Source organism: Canis lupus, chromosome 1 (assembly GCF_003254725.2).
Source record: "Canis lupus dingo isolate Sandy chromosome 1, ASM325472v2, whole genome shotgun sequence".
NCBI classification, from domain to species: Eukaryota; Metazoa; Chordata; class Mammalia; order Carnivora; family Canidae; genus Canis; species Canis lupus.
Genome location: NC_064243.1, coordinates 38,574,086 through 38,591,145, shown reverse-complemented (window position 1 = coordinate 38,591,145; position 17,060 = coordinate 38,574,086).

Below are 17,060 nucleotides of genomic sequence, written 5' to 3'. Positions count from 1 at the left end.
AAGAAAGAAAGAAAGAAAGAAAGAAAGAAAGAAAGAAAGAAAAAAGAAAGAAAGAAAAGTTTGGCATCTGAAACTATAGACTCTTAGTTCATTCCCATGCAGGAACACGCTGACTCACAGATGAACTCTGCAAAGCAGGGTTGGAGTGAAAGCAGAGAGAGCTACAAAGGAGGGATCATGGAGAATCACTGCAAAACTCATTACAGTCCACTGCTAGATGGAGCATCCAAGAGGGGCTGTGCCCTCGGGCTCTCTCCATTGTAAGGGAGCTTCTCAAGGGTCCCAGAGGTGACTCTGCAGCACCACTTCTGGCCACACTGTGATAGGGAGAGTCCACATCCTTGGGTCATTTTACTCCCACTCTCTGCTAATAGGGGTGGCTCTCCTTTGGAGAAATAGAGGACTTCAGGGAAACCCAGGCACGGGGAAGGATCAGAGATCCTCTGGGTTCAGCCTCACAGGTCAGGCCAGTCCAGTAAGATACATGGAAATAAGGCCTGTCAATGAATGACTGAAAGAAATAGCCAAAGGCCCAGCTTGATGTACGTGGTGGGATTTTCAGTTTTACCAAGCAGTCAGGCAAAGATGTGCTCATTTTTACAAATTTTCTGTGACGAGAAGAAACTGACTGAAATGTGATCTGAGGATAGGTCTGGTTCCCATCGCCTCAGATGCTTACTCAGGAAGAAAACAACTGAACTGAATGTTGAAGCATCAAAGATGTTCACAAGAAAGTATTTGGATTGGTTCTTTTTCCCCCAAACTATTTCGCTAGTCAAAATACTAGGTTTAATCTGGGGGAAAAAAAGAGAATTAAAGAAATGAAAATAATGCATTTCTCCTCCACTTCTGACAAACACGAGAGCTAGATTAGACTAGAATTTATGCTTTGCTTTAATAATTAAAATTGAACTGACAGATTAACTTCCATTCTTATAGCTCTTGAAGCCTTATCTTGTTGCAATTTTTAAATTGTTTTGGCAAGTAAAACTCTCTGGAACATATCACAACATGTTCTGTCTCCTCCATCTTAAAAAATGAATCTGTCTTAATCCTTTTAGCCTCCTTCACTGTCTTCTTCCATTCAAACCCATGCTTCTTTCAAGAAATCTGTATTTTCTCCTTCCCATTCACTCTCTACCAATAGCAATTTGGCATTCTTTGGCATGACTCCATCAAGGTCAACAAGGTCTTAGCCTTGCCCAAGCCAAGAGATACCTAGACTCATTTGTCACGTTGTCCACTTGCTCTTTGGAACTCCTATCTTGTCTTCTATGACACTACTCACTGTGGTCCTCCTCCCACTCCACTGATCATACCTCCTCCATGTTCAGTACTAACAACCATCCTTCTGTTCTCCCTCTAATGGTCTTTGTTCCCCAGAGGTCCATTCTCAACTCTTGTCTCTTAATATGCACACTCATATTGGTGAGTTCAAATGGGTCCATAGCCTCAACTACTGTCCAGAGCCTTTTCCTCCCTCCCAGCCTTCTCCATCTTATGTGCTTGCAACATACCTTCAAGACACAAGACAATACAGATGCAGTGAAAGACCGAGACACCTGCACCCCAATATTTATAGCAGCAATGTCCATAATAGCCAAAGTGTGGAAGGAGCCTCGGTGTCCATTGAAAGATGAATGGATAAAGAAGATGTGGTCTATATGTACAATGGAATATTAGTCATCAGAAAGGACAAATACCCACCATTTCCTTTGACATGGATGGAACTGGAGGGTATTATGCTGAATGAAGTAAGTCAATCAGAGAAGGACAAACATTATATGCTTTCACTCATAGGGGAATATAAAAAATAGTGAAAGGGATTAAAGGGGAAAGGAGAGAAAATGAGTGGGAAATATCAGAGAGGGTGACAAAACATGAAGGACTCCTAACTTTGGGAAACAAACAAGGGGTGGAAGGGGAGGAGGGCGGGGGGATGGGGTGACTGGGTGACGGGCACTGAGGGGAGCACTTGATGGGATGAGCCCTGGGTGCTATACTATATGTTGGCAAATCGAACTCCAATAAAAATTATACAAAAAAAAAAGACATAAGACATGTATAAGTATTGAACACATAACGAATGCACCATAAGTACCAACTGATGAGTGAATGTATACATCTGATGTACAGAAGTGTTCTTAACTCTACTTAGGGGGCCAAGGGCTGGGTTGCTGATGGAGGAGCCTGGATAACATTCTTTCAAATGAAGTATCTCAGAGCTACCCTGGAAGTCAGTATCATCATCATTATCCTCTTTTTAATCTATGCAGACACTAATGGCTGAATGATTAAAATTCAGGTCTTTCTGACTGTAAAATTGATGTTGTGTTCTGCTCTATTTTATTGGCCCACACAAAAAAAGAGTGGGGAGAGAGAATCATTCTCCTCACTTTTCAAAAGAATATCCTGTAGCTTTGTCTCCTCAAGGACTCTATTAGTGAGGTGATGAGGTTGCGCTGAAGGGCTTGGCATAATCCAGCCAAAGTAATATGGCTCCGGAAAGGAGCCAGCTACCAGAAGGACTGGCCAAGTACGGCTGAGGTGCTGGGTGATCTGTAGGGGAGAGAGAAGGTGGTTCTATCTCAGCACTACTTAGGTGACCAGATGGCAGAACAGTTCAGCCATGCCCAGAGAAGAAAGTCACTTCTACACTTACTAGACAATCACTTCCTGGGGGTTCCCAAAAATCACCACAGAAGGACTTGTTCAGGGGACCTGAGTCCTACATGAGTTTGAAGCAAGACGCAGGAAGAAAGAGTTTGACACACAAAATTTTGCCTTGGAAAACAGGGGCTCTCAAACAGGTCATGAAATTTATATGACTAGAAATATTGGTATAATTTTCTTGCTTTATTGAAATAAATAAATCATGTTTTAGAATGTGATGACTCTTCTCTTTTGAACTAAAATGTTTAATTTTGTAAGTACACTTTCCAGAATGGTGAGAGGAAATGCATCTGAAAAGCCATTAAGATTTTATCAAACGTTATCAATTCATGACACAGAAGTGTGTCACATACGTGAGTGAGAAGGATAACCTGAAATAATTACAAATAGATTTTTGTTCACAGCAAACCCACAACAAGCTCTCTTAATAAATAGTCTCCTTTTACTGTAAAGTTGAATAAATGAAAGGGATTAATTCATGGTCTGAAAGCACATCTCAGCAGTGCTCAAGGGACAGTATCTCAACAGACATCTGGAGAAGCCACTGATTAATTAATAGATTAATTAATCAGACAGCTGTACTCTTAGGAGAGAACTTAATTGTTTGGATTAATAACCCTACTAATTAATCCTAAAAATCAACAACCTTACAGTTGAGAGAATGCTGATTTTGTAAAGACCCATCTGTATGATAAATATCCTTCTACCATACTTACCAGCTAACTAGAAAGTGGCATCCAGGATGCTAAGTGACATCCGAGATCCAAGTGATTTTTCAGTTGGGTCACCTCTCTCATCCCTTTACTGCCACTTCCTCATCCACCTCCACCATCACAACCCAGCCCTTATGGCATGAAGGGGAAAGTCGTCAGATGGTATTTATTTGCAATTTGAAGAATGTGGTACCAAAATGTAAGTTATTTCCCAGAAATAAGGCTCTGAATAAACTGAAAGAAAGATCACCACCAGCTGGTATGACTGGTCCACATGACATTTTTCAAAATGAAATAAAGGCAGACAGACCCTTCTTCCATAGAACCTAGCAGATAAAGCAGAAGTGTATCGATATTAGTAAATGGCATGTTTGGCAATTAAATAGAAAATTTATACTTGTAAAGAAATATTATTTTCTGTAATGTAAGCGACCATAGTAAATCCAAATGATGTTTATAAATCATTCTTGTAACTTTAAGGAGTTTTGGGTAGCAGCTCATTAATAATTGGGGAAAGAGAAACACTGGAGTGTTTGATAACTCATTATTCAAATGGAATTTTTAAGTGACATTCTTCGCTGCAAATAATTCCATTTCTCTGGAAAATTTATGTTTAGAAAATAGACATTAGTCTTCAATTACCATTTGCATACATGCACAAACCAAAATTTTGCCAGGGTATCAATTATTGCCACAATTAAATACCAGTAATTTAAAAAATACACAACCAGAAATAGACCTTTTAATCAATTTTTTCAAAGCATATGAAGTTTAAAAACTTGAAAATATTTTAGAAGAAAGTTTATAGTACTAAACGTACTGAAATAAAGACACAGTCATGAACCAATAAAATCTAACTACATGAGGCACCCGGGTGGCTCAGTTGGTTAAGTGTCTGCTTTGGTTCCCATCGTGATCCCAAGGTCTTGGGATAGAGCCCCATGTCTGGCTCCCTGCTCAGTGGGAAGCCCGTTTCTCCCTCTTCCTTTGTCCCTCCCCCCATTCATGCTCTCTTTCTCTCTCAAATAAATAAATAAAACCTTTAAAAAATAAAAATTAAAAAATCCAACTACGTTATGACATACTGTTTGACAAAATAGAGGAGCCACTTTAAAAAAATCATAGAGAAATAAATCTAATACATAATCTTAGCAAGAAGGAGAAGGTTAACGAAGATATGAGAAATACAAAAATAATCTGGTTCCTTAAATAACTTTTAGTTACTTTTACATGGCTTTGAATATCTTACCTAACTGGCAATCTGGCAGACATGGAAGACAGCTGCATACACAATGTAAACAGGATATATTCCAAATATATTTTCCTTCATTATCCCTGGCCAGCTAAAGCTATATTGCTTATATAGCTTATATTGCTATAAGCCTATATCACATTCATCTGTGTCATGATAATAAAATAATAAGAATACTGAGCTAGGTAAAGGGCAGTTGTCATTTTCTGGCTAAGATAATAAGTGCGCAGAGTATGGATGAATTGCCCACAAATTAAGATTTAGTAGTGAAGCCCCCCACTATAAGATGGGTGGGAAGTGGGGGACACCTAGCCCAAAGCACATTTATTCTAAGGGAGGCAGAACAGCAAGGGGATAAAGGCTGTGCTGGAGATCTGCTTTAGAGTCTGGACCCCATTGACCAAGTCTCTAATCTAAGCTGCAAACAGTTAAGTGGGGGAACAATTGTACCTACCTCTTGTGAGCAGTAAGTTATTTCTTGCATATAAAGCTTTTCGCGCTGTGCTAATAATACTAATACTTATTATTACCATATTATGAAAAGCAGGTTTCACAGTGTGTGTAAGCATTCCAAATATATTGGGACTATTTTAAGGGGCTGCTGAAGAGGGAGTGAGTCTCAGAGTTAGATCCACTCTCAAGATGACATTACTCAATGGTCTTCACAGGTAGAGCAAGTTCTGAGGCAGTTAATGAAAATTATTCTACCGTATAAAATTAATAGCTCCACCAAGCTTTTCTTCTGTAGCTTAAGGCAAACAGAATAAGTTCTGTTTCCCTGCTGGGAGTGGAGAAGAAATGTACCAAGCTGGGTAAATATTCTGGAAGACAGAACTGTCACATTTAAGGTACACATGTCACCAACTCCTAAGGAAAACATAGCCGAACACTTAACAAAAGCACCTCGAAGTTACTTCTGTTTCCCTCTGAGGCTTCAGGAGGTGTTTCAAGCTCTTGAATTACCTGAACACCATCGGACTGAACCCCAATTTGCCTCGCGTGGCCAAAGTTGGGAGATGCATCAGGTGGTGACCACTTCTGATTCATCAATTGTTAGTCGAGAGAGTTTACGATTGTCTGTCCAGAGATAAGACTACGCGTAGTCTGGATGGGCTCTGAACTCCCCCTATGCCATCCTCCCACCCAGTATCTCTCTGCTTTTACTATTAAAAAGAACCGGTCATCATAATAATGCTACAAAATCTATTTAATTGTATGCCTTGAAGTGGAAATGGCTATTTATCAATACCTGTTTTTTTTTTTTTTTAACATACTGGATTAGACAAAAACTTGTAAAATTAACTCGGTCTCAATTATCTCTTCTGCTCAGAACTTGGCATAATTAAAGTCAATGGCATTATCCGTACACGTCATTATAATCTCATTTTATCTTCAATCTTCTCTGCCACCAAACCTTTTATAGGAGCTGTTAATAAAAAGGAAAAGAGGCTACTGCGTTTTCCTCTTTCTGCTCTTACCTAACCTCCGATGGAGTCTTAACAAGCAAAGAAATGAGCAAAAATGAGCAAGCGGGGAAGAAAAAGGATCAAAGTGCTCAGACAATGCACAAACTAATTAAAGATAGGAAATGGAAGCACTCAGGTTTGCACTTTACTCTTTTGCTCCTGTTGCTTTTTACTTTCCTGTCCTGGGAACCGGTTTGCATAAAGACAAAGTAGACCTACAGTGGATGCATTCTCTTGGACTTGAGTCTTGGAGAAGGAAAGTAAATGCAAGAAATGCTTACGGAGAAGAGAGCACAGTGGGGTCCAACGTCTATGCATGATTTTGCAGTTTTAATTCCTTTGAAATCCATGTTCAAGTCATATTGGTGTCTGTGAAAAACCTTCAGATCCAGGCAGCCTGAAAAATGCTGCATTTAACCCCACTGCAAATGCCTGGTACCCAAAATCTCCACGCAAAGCCAGAGCATTAGCTACCATTTCAAACACATTAACTATGAAGAATATACCACGTGAGTTGACCAAACATTTTATAGTGCTAATATTGGCTCTGTTAAATTGGTAATTTTAAAAAAGATTTTACTTATTTATTTGAGAGAGAGAGAGAGCGATCACAAGCAGGGGGAGAAGCAGACTTCCACTGATCAGGGAGCCCAATGTGGAACTTGATCCTCAGACCCTGGGATCATGAGCTGGGCAAATGGCAGACGCTTAACCAACTGAGCCACCCAGGTGCCCAAATTGGTCATTTTTTGCATACGAGGCCTTCCTTGGTCCCTCAGTCTAAAGGAGGTTCCCTACCTCTTCTCCTTCATCTCCCTGTCCTTTTGCTTCAGTGAATCAATCATGCATTTATTTAAATATTTATTCATATGTTATCTGCCTCTCCACAAGACTGTACGCTCTGTTAGGGCAGGGAAGCCAGGTCTGTTGTTTGCCACTATAAATCTGGGTATTTCTCAGCATGATAGTGCAAAGGCTGTCAATATTCAATAAAATGAATGAATGAATGAATGACAAATGCATGGGTGCTAAATTCAGTCCTGGGCACTTAATGTCTGATGTGACCTAGTAAAGTTGCTCTCCTCTAACACAGCTTCTGTTCCCTGGCACATGGACACAAACACAAAACACTGCAAACACTTACTCACCACTGTAGATAGAATCCCAGGGCTCCACTACATAATCTTTTTAAAAACCAACCCTCCAGGTCACATGATATTGAAGGTCTCATCTACCTCTGCCTGAAGGAGTTTCAAGATCTCAACACTGGCTAGGTGTTACAGATCCTGAACACGGTGTGAGAAACATAAATCATGCTAACAGCTATGACAGCCATCCCCGAATGTCTACTCAATGTCAGATACTCTTGTTCCTTAAAGAAACTTTCAATATGGATATTATTATCTCGAAAAGAAAACTGAAGGGAGGGACACCTGGGTGGCTCAGTGGTTGAGCATCTGCCTTCGGCTCAAGGCATGTGATCTCGGGGTCCAGGGACCGAGTCCCAGATCAGGTCCCCCACAGGGAGCCTACTTCTCCCTCTGCCTGTGTCTCTGCCTCTCTCTGTGTCTCTCATGAATAAATAAATAAAATATTTAAAGAAATAAAGCTGAAGTGATAAGTTGTGTTCGCTCTACTCACTATAGGTCAGCAATCTTGGACCTGAGTGACGGCAAGGACTTTGTGAGTCAGAGAAGTGGGACCCAAAGTGTTTGAGGACCAAGGAGAATGGTGATAGGCATGAATGATTGGGTAGGGGCAGAGTAAGGAAAGCTCTAGAAATACAGATGGGCCTCTGCATTTGTACAGGGTGGGGTGGGGGAGCATTTTCCCTTTAAACAAGAGGTAAACACAGCAACCAGAGGAGAGATTAAACTTTTATCAGCCAAGATTGGGCTTTGTTTAGGAAATACCTGGACATGTTGGACATCTCCTTGAATATGACAGGTGAGTCTCTCCAGGACCTAAAGAGAAAGGAAGGCTCTAGTACTTTCCAGTCCTAATTCTGACCTGCTTTTCCCAATGGCCCTATGGCTGACTTACTTCGGGCAGAGAGAAATCAAAGAGACCTTTTAGACAGAAGACCCCTTCTCAGAAGTAGCTCAGGGATTCTGAGCTTCACATGCTTGGAGCACAGGCTGCCCCAGGAAGAAAGGGGAACCTATAATTGTGGGTGCTACATGGTTGTCACAGCTTGTCATTTTCCAAAAATGTCACAATGATCTTAATATCCTTATTCCAAGTACAATAAGCCAAATTAGTGGCAATCTGCCATTTCTAAGTTAATAAAAATCCTCATTTCAAAGGAAAACTGAGCAATGCATGGTGTATGACTGAAGTTAATGTGCACTAGAATGCTGATCCTTATGTTGCAAGTCAGAAAATGTAAGCTGGCATAAGGAAAAGTTGAAAACTTGGCTTAAAGTGTCACTCGATGCGGTCAAAAATACTTTTTTTAAGATTTATTTATTTATTTGAGAGAAGGGTCAGGGGCAAAGAGAGAAAAAGAGAGAGAGAATCCTCAAGCAGACTTGCCCCTGAGCACAGAGCCTGACACAGGGCTCAATCCCAGGACCCTGAGATCATGACCTGAGTCGAAATCATGAGTTAGCTCCTCAACCAACTAGGCCACCCAGGTGCCACAAGAAAACATTCCTTAATTTTGTCCCTGGTAAACAAGAAATGGAAAGAAAGAAAGGAAACTGAAATCCAGCAGTGACTGACCCCTCCTGTCGGGTGCGACCCCCTTCAATTCAGCAAACACTCGCTGAGTGCTGATAGGTGCAGGACCACGCCAGGCATGGGAGCGTCACAGGACAGTCAGGTACTTCATTCCCCGAAGGAGCTCATATTCTACTGGAATTACACCATCTTCGAGGAATGCTAAAGAAATAACATTTGTCCCAGTTTGTATGTGGAAACAGCTAGGGACCGTTTAAGAGATAAATACAATCTCTCTTTCCTGGAAAAACCCAGAGAAATATTTAGGACCATTAAACCATCACGATTCTGGCTCTGACTTCAAATAAACAGGATAAATAAACCCTCCCTTCTCTGCACTTCTAATTTAGCAAAGCCTTTATACACCCTCTAAGAGCAAGTGAATTTCATATTTGCATCTTATTCGAAATGTGCTGGCATTTTGCTAGATGTTTTAACTGCAGTTTGGCAGCTCTGAAACATCTATTTGCAGATATAAAGCAATATCGGCTCAGTGTGTCTAATTCTGGGCCCATATACACATACATATGTATGCACATATTTAGAATATCTATGATGCATATATTAGTGCTGGGATTAGGCACAGATAGAAGCCAGAGACATGCCAAGACAGTATCAAATAATAGTACTAGATCTCATTTGTTGAGCGCCAACTGTGTGTTAGGTCAGACACTTGCATTTATATCATATTAATTCTCAGAGCACTAATAACAGTTATTAACACTTACTGAACACTTTCCATGTGCTAGGCTTTTATCTATTTACTATGTATGGGACTGCTGAATCACTCTGCTGTGCACCTTCTGAAACTAATATAATATTGTATGTTAACTATCCTTCAATAATAAAAAAATTTTTAAAGATATACATTATCATCACCTCAAAGATTCCCCTCATATCCCCTCCAATTCTCCATGTGACAGGCTTTATTTTAAGAACTTTTTTTATGTGTCAGCTCCTTTAAAGCTCCGATGGCCCCCAGTTGTAGCAGAGCTGGGATTCTCACCCAGGTAGCTAGGCATTCAAGTCCAGACTTGTAACTGCTACACTTTAGTGCTTTTCTAAGAAGGGTCATAGATGCCCCATGTACAGATGGGAACACTGAGATAGGCAGTGGAGAGGCTCACAGAGCCAGCAAATGGCCAAAGTGGATTTGAACCCAGGACATCTTGCTCCAGCTCCCAATCTTTTATGTCTCAGGACATAATGGCCATTTGATATCGGTGTCCTTGGCATATATGAAAAAGGAAAGGTTGGTATTTGAAAAGCAAAGGGGGATAAAAGTCGAAATGCTCATAGTATGAAGTGGGTGTTCTGAAAGTCCATCCAGATCAACAGGCCATGTATATTACTATCCAAACTTTTGAAAGTGAAATGGGCGCAGTTAATAATGCCAAGACAACAGGCACAAAACAGGAGGTATGGTCATGCAATAGGGCTCTGATAAAAATCACACCTATATTTTCATGAAATTACTTAGCAATTGAATAAAAAGACACATGGGGGAAAATATACACCATTTTCTTTAAGTTAAATGATCCTTACAAGTAACAAAAGTATATTACCTAGGAATATTAATAATATTACCTTGAAAAAATGATGTTTAGGAGTCCTCCGGAATCTATTCCATTCACATCATAGAGCAAGAAACACATCTTATGGGCAGCCTGGGTGGCTCAGCGATTTAGTGCTGCCTTCAGCCCAGGACCTGATCCTGGAGACCTGGGATCAGGTCCCATGTCGGGCTCCCTGCATGGAGCCTGCTTCTCCCTCTGCCTGTGTCTCTGCCTCTCTCTCTCTCTCTCTCTCTCTGTGTGTCTCTCATGAATAAATAAATAAAATCTTTAAAACACACACACACATTTTATTCAGGGAACTGAAATGACTGCATGAAACCAGGCAGTATTATTCATATTGCATATTTATCTAAAATGCTTGAAAACAAATTAGAGACATATATCTACGTTTCAGGCCCCTACCAAGATTCGTTAATTAGTACACAGTGATTTCTCTTAAGAATAAAAAAGAGGGAAATTTAAAGCAACTCTATCCTGGTCTTTGTTTCTCCTCCTTCTGTGCCTACTGCCTCACATTCTTGTGTGATAGATCTTAATTCCTTTGCTTCCATTTTGTAAACCCATGTAGGAGTTAGTATCTCTCATCCTAAGAAGTCTACATAGTAGGTTTCAATTCAAAGAGTAGAAACAGCAGATCCATATTCACTTTGACAAATGCAAAGCTTCACATATGGAAAGTTTCCAGGCTGTAGAACATCCTTCAAGGAAATGAATCCCCACAATCCAGCTCTATTTGTTATTAAGCACTTAGAGATGAAGCAGAGGAGGGGGCCTAAGTTCTAGGAGCTTAAAAAATACCAAAGTAATTGCTCTGGCAGACTGGGAAGGGCAAACTCTGTCGGACAGTGGAAGAGAGAGCCCAGAATTGGAGAAATCCTACAACTCCTGAAAGACTGCAAAAGGAAAAGTAACTTTATGGCAAATTCAGTGGCCTGCAGGTGTATCCCTGTGGGTATATTAATATATTCATTATGACCTGAGTACAGATCTCTGAAATAAATAATTATTTTACAAACTGTTAGATGTATCATACTGGTTCCTTTTCTGAACAGTACATCTTAAAGTGTTATTGAAAAAATATTTTTAGGGACGCCAGGGTGGCTCAGTGGTTCAGAGTCTGCCTTCGGCTCAGGGCATGATCCCCAGGTGCTGGGATCAAGTCCCGCATGGGGCTCCCCACGGGGAGACTGCTTCTCCCTCTGCCCATGTCTCTTTCTCTCTCTGTGTCTCTCTTGAATCAATCCATCAATCAATCAATCTAAAAAAAAAGAAAAAAGAAAATAACATTTTTAGAATATCTTAAGAATTTTATAGTTGTTGGGGCACCTGGACAGCTCAGTTGATTATACGGCTGACTCTTGGTTTTGGCTCTAGTCCTGGTCTCGGGGTCGTGGGATCGAGCCCTATGTCAGGCTCCTTGCTCAGCGTGGAGTCTGCTTGAGATTATCTCTTTCTGCCCCTCCCCCTGCTCGTGTGAGCTCTCTCTCTCTCTCTCTCCCTCTCCGTCTATCGAATAAATAAATAAATATTTAAGAAAATAGAATTTTATAGTTATCGCAAGTGCTGGGGATATAGCACTGAAAAGGTCATGGGTCTTCCCCTTTCGAAGCTTACAATCTAGCAGGGAAGACAAAGATTTTAAACAAGTCAACGCACAAATAAAAAATACTCTAAAATTCTGTAACCAAATCTAATAAGAAAATCACATTGTTTTACTGGCATTCACTTTACAATCAACTTTACAGGGAAGCAGCTGTTTTCTTCCAAGATAAAATAACATATAAAACCATAGATGAGGAGCAGTGGAATTAACGTTAACATAATTTATGTACTAATAACTGTTTACTGGTTCCCATAATTCCAGAATTTTTCTTATAGCAAATCAGGGAAAGAGAAAGGCAAGGAGCAAGAAAAATGGGGGAATGTTAATATATTTCTTCATTTCAGCCCTTACTTCATTAATTGGCCTTTATTTTATTTTTGCTGCTCTTTTTTCGCACTCCCCGTGTGGTTATATTTATATCAGTGTTATATAAATTAAAATAGCTAATACTTTTACCCCCATTATTATCACAAAGTAGGGAGGAAACAATGATTTAAAGCAAAGCCATCTAGGCCATAAAGATGTGCTTAAAGAAAGACCAGGGTAACGTTGATGAGTTTAAATGCAGAGTGCCTGAACTCGGGCAGAAATGTTTCAGTCTCTCCATCCCACAATCGCTCTGTAAATACCCACAGAGCTATTTAACATTGACATGAACACAGATATTTCTTCTCTGGTTTCTTTCCCTTGTGGAAGACATGGCATCTTTATTAAATATCGAAGAGTGAAATTTCATAAAATTTGGTATTTTCGAATGTATGTACACAGAGTTTCCCCCCACCCTTTTAAAATAAGTAAAATATTTGTTTCCAAAGCTTTCCAAATACACCCATCTTGACAAATTGGTTTGTGATGATATGAGACTAGGCAGTTTGCCCATAATTGAAGACATTTTGCCAACAAGTCAGAGGCTGCCAGGAGAAGCAGTGACAGTGCTCTGAATATGAGCGGATGATCCCTGTGTAAATATAGAGGCTTTCTGCCCTTTCCAAAGCAATGATTCAAGCCCCTATGATTGGCAGATACCTTAATTAATCATGGCGCCATGTGATGGCCATCCTTAAGGACAACTGCTATTTCGGCTCTGAGCTAATATTCACTTCACCCTATTCTTTGATGTGACCCATTTCTTTTTGTCACAGCCGCATCGTTCTGAACTGAGACACCAAGAAAATTTGATTTAAATTACAACCCTTATCTTTTTGCGGTCTTTCCAGCAGGATTTATGTCAACACTGAATTTTTACTTTTTCACTTAGCTGTTTTTAGCATTCATGGTGTGAACATATGTACATATTTTCTCTCTCAACCTGAGATGGCATTAGGATTTAAGAAAATCAAAGTTCTTTAGAAATTCATAGAGACCCAAAATTAGAATCCTTTAAATGACAAAGAAATGGCACATTCTTAATCCTGTATATGGGGCTGGTTCTCCCTGCAAAGACCGGAGTAAACTGCTACTCTTTTGGAACATTTTTTTCAGGCCATTAGAGAGTGATTTCTTATGCTAGAGTAGTAATTTATTAAATGAATTCCTAGTGGTCTGAGAATTAATGCACCCACTAAACAGGAGTACCTTGGTGCCTCCTCATTAGTAGTTCTTGCCTGTTCCATAAAGTTTCTAAGAGGCTGTAGTGAGCCCATCACAGCCCTTAAGAGCAAAATCTTATTCTCTTCGGTGAGATTAATTATTGACTTTGGGGGCATGTTTTCTGACTTAACAATCACCGGAAAAAGGTTCATGCTATAACTCTATCAGCCTTATCCCTCCCCACCTCCATTCCCTCAGATAATATTTACAGCACCATTTGGAGTTAACTCTATAGCTTTTCATTTGAAACCATCAATGTTTAAAAATCCTCTAGGGGCCTCCATCTCTCTCCATTAATAGATCCTCCATGTAGTTGCCATGACATTCTCCAGATTCTTATATCATTATCAATGGTTCTCAACCTTTTGTCTGCACCAGTACACCTCCGATAATTAAGAGTGGCCATTCAAGTGGCTGGGGCATTGGAAGTTGGGGGCAAAGCATATAGAGTGAACACGGAGGGGTGCAATTTTTAGAAGCCCCTAAATCCCCCCAAACACTTGCAATATAACCATACATTTTGGATCCTTAATATATTAAAAACCACTGATTGGTTATATCTACTTTTACCAACAGCTACTTTTGTGAAATCAATAATGATTTTCTCTCAAGCTCCTTCTTTCTCTCACGTTTTCTTTCTTTTCTTTTTAAAAATATTTTATTTATTCATGAGAGACACAGAGAGAGAGGCAGAGACACAGGCAGAAGGACAAGCAGGCTCCCTGCAGGGAGCCAGATGTGGGACTTGATCCCAGGATCCCAGGATCATGCCCTGAACTGAATGCAGATGCTCAACCATTGAGCCACCCAGGCATCCTTTATTTTTCTTTTCTTTCTTTTTTTTTTTTTTTTAAGATTTATTTATTTGAGAGAGAAAGAGAGAAAGCATGAAGGGGTGGGAGGAGCAGAGGGAGAGGAAGAGAGAATCTCAGACTCTTCGCTGAGGTAGAGTCCATCGCGGCCAGATCTTGAGACCCTGAGATCATGACCTGAGCTGAAACCAAGAATCAGTTGTTTAACTGCCTGAGCCACCCAGGCGCCCCTCTGTCACGTTTTCTAATAAAAGTTTTATAGCTGATATCAAATCTGCCAAGGAAAACACACAAGTTACATTTTGCTAGGCACTTGCAGAACTAATCTAATTAGTGGCCTGAAACACTCTAAAGCAAATTATGTGTTCACATTTACTTGTTCCAAGAGGGTATATATTACACTAACAAAATATGTATATCATTGTAATGTATATACTAATTCATCAGTGATATGATGTTATGTAGAAGCAGGGGGACGAATGCTACCCAAAGCCACTGTCCCACACTGCCTGGCAGGATCCCTCATTACCCCAAAATGAGAAAGGCCAGGAACGGGCCAGAGAAGTGGTGGTGAGGCCGGAGCAGCCCTGACTGGGCTGGAAAAGCAGGTGGTGGACATGGGCTCAGGGCAGTTTCAGTGTAAGTGAGCACTGGCCAGGACTAGTGCTATGGTCTTTGGCATTCTAGAACAAGAACAGGAGTGGCAAAGGATTAAAGAAACAGTAGATCAAACTGGAGAGATTAAAGAATCCCTTTATCAATATAACAGTAAAGACAAATGACAGTTCTTTGAGAAAAAAAGGAAATGCTTCGTTAAGAATATCTGAATGGGGGTGCCTGGGTGTCTGCCTTCGGCTCAGGTCATGATCTCAAGGTCTGGGGATAGAGTCCCCTGCCAGGTTCCCTGCTCAGCTGCTTCTACCTTCTCCATCTGCTTCTACCTCTGTGATCTCTCTCTCTCTCTCAAATAAAAAAAAAATAAATTCTTAAAAAAGAAAAGAATGAATGGTGGTTATGAACACTATAAATGGGTATGAAACACTTTAGGGGTTTTTTTGGTGAGCTCTGTTTTAGTGATCATGGAAGCAATACATCTCAGTGCTAATAGTCATCAATAAAAGAAAACTAATAAAAATGTCTATAATCATACAAATCAGAGATTAGAAATGTTAACATACTGCTATTTGACTTCCAATGTTTTCCTACATGTATAGATTGCCTGTATATCTTTACTAAAGTTATATACTCTTTGAAGTATCTTAGAGTGTTTTGAAGACTTCTGGAAGAATATTCAAGAGACTTATTTTTCATTTGTCTAAAGAATTAACTAGGTTTTTTTCCCCGCTAATATATTTCTTCCAGGTAAATGGCTATTTTTTGTGTTTATTTTAATTCCACTTTTTTACACAATTATCAGGTAATTCATTCTAGGGCAAGAGAACCTTCCATAAATTTCTCCTGCTCTTCATTTTATCACCCTATGGTGCAGAATGGCAATAGGTTATGAACTAGTTTATGAGCACTTTTTCATTTCAGTATAGAGCTGATGGTTCCTGCATAAAAATTACCTGTAACCTTCTGGATCTATCTTTCAAGTAGTTATGCATATCATTTAATATGCTGGCCCAGGCATATTAGAGTCATCTAAATATATGGATTGTGTGTGTCAGCTCTTTCTCATAAATAATAATGTTGTACTTTCTCAAAACAATTGGCTGTCATGATGACAACTGGTTGTAGGAAAAACAAAGAGAGTTTCTTGCCATGGATCCTTAATAGGTTTTAAATAATAAAAATTAGAATGTGGTAAACTCAAAAGCATAGCAATTACATTTCCCTTGTTGAGATTATAATCCGAATTCTCACATTAATTCCATGCTGTGTGTTTAAATTCTAGTTCACTGAGCCTTGCTGATTAGACCAGAGACATCTTGTAGTATTTCTTTCAATATCTAGCTAACTACGGTATTGGATTTAGCAACTATTCCCTTCAGAGCCCCTATGTGGCATCTGGAGAAACAGCTGCTCAGTTTCATTTTGGAGGAACAGTCATGTAATGAAATGTTTATGTCTAAAACTAGATATGGATTTTATACATCCTGTTCCTATTTCATGAATGGCTATGTTACTTTAAGAAATCATTAAGTATTTTAATGTTTAGTCATACTTCTCTTGCATAACAAGATTTTCCCAGAGGCCAATGGCCACCCAGATCCCAACCACCCCAAAGGCCTGAAGCAAGTGTGTTTTCTGGCATCTGCAAAGGTCCCATGGCAGTTGCACGTCAGCACAGGCAGGCAGGCCCCTATGGACCCTCTTCACATGAACAGGTGCTGTTAATGCTGCGCCTCTGGACGCAGTGCTGATCCAACCTGAAGCCTCACTCCCAGTCCAGGGCTTCTTCTGTGCCTTAGAAATTCAAGGAGGTGTTTTCAACGATTTTTAAAAATTAAAACCACATGCTTGCAATGCAAACTGGAGAGAGGAAAAGCCAAAACAATTACTGTGCTTGCTTCCTGCTTTTCATTCAGTCAAGAGGGATACCTAAAGCTCCTCTCCATTCTAGAGCTTCAAAGCTTCTCTGCTGCTCGAAGTTCTGCAGGTGACCGTGGACCGGGCAACTTTCCCAAAGCCCGGTACCAACTTTGGAAGC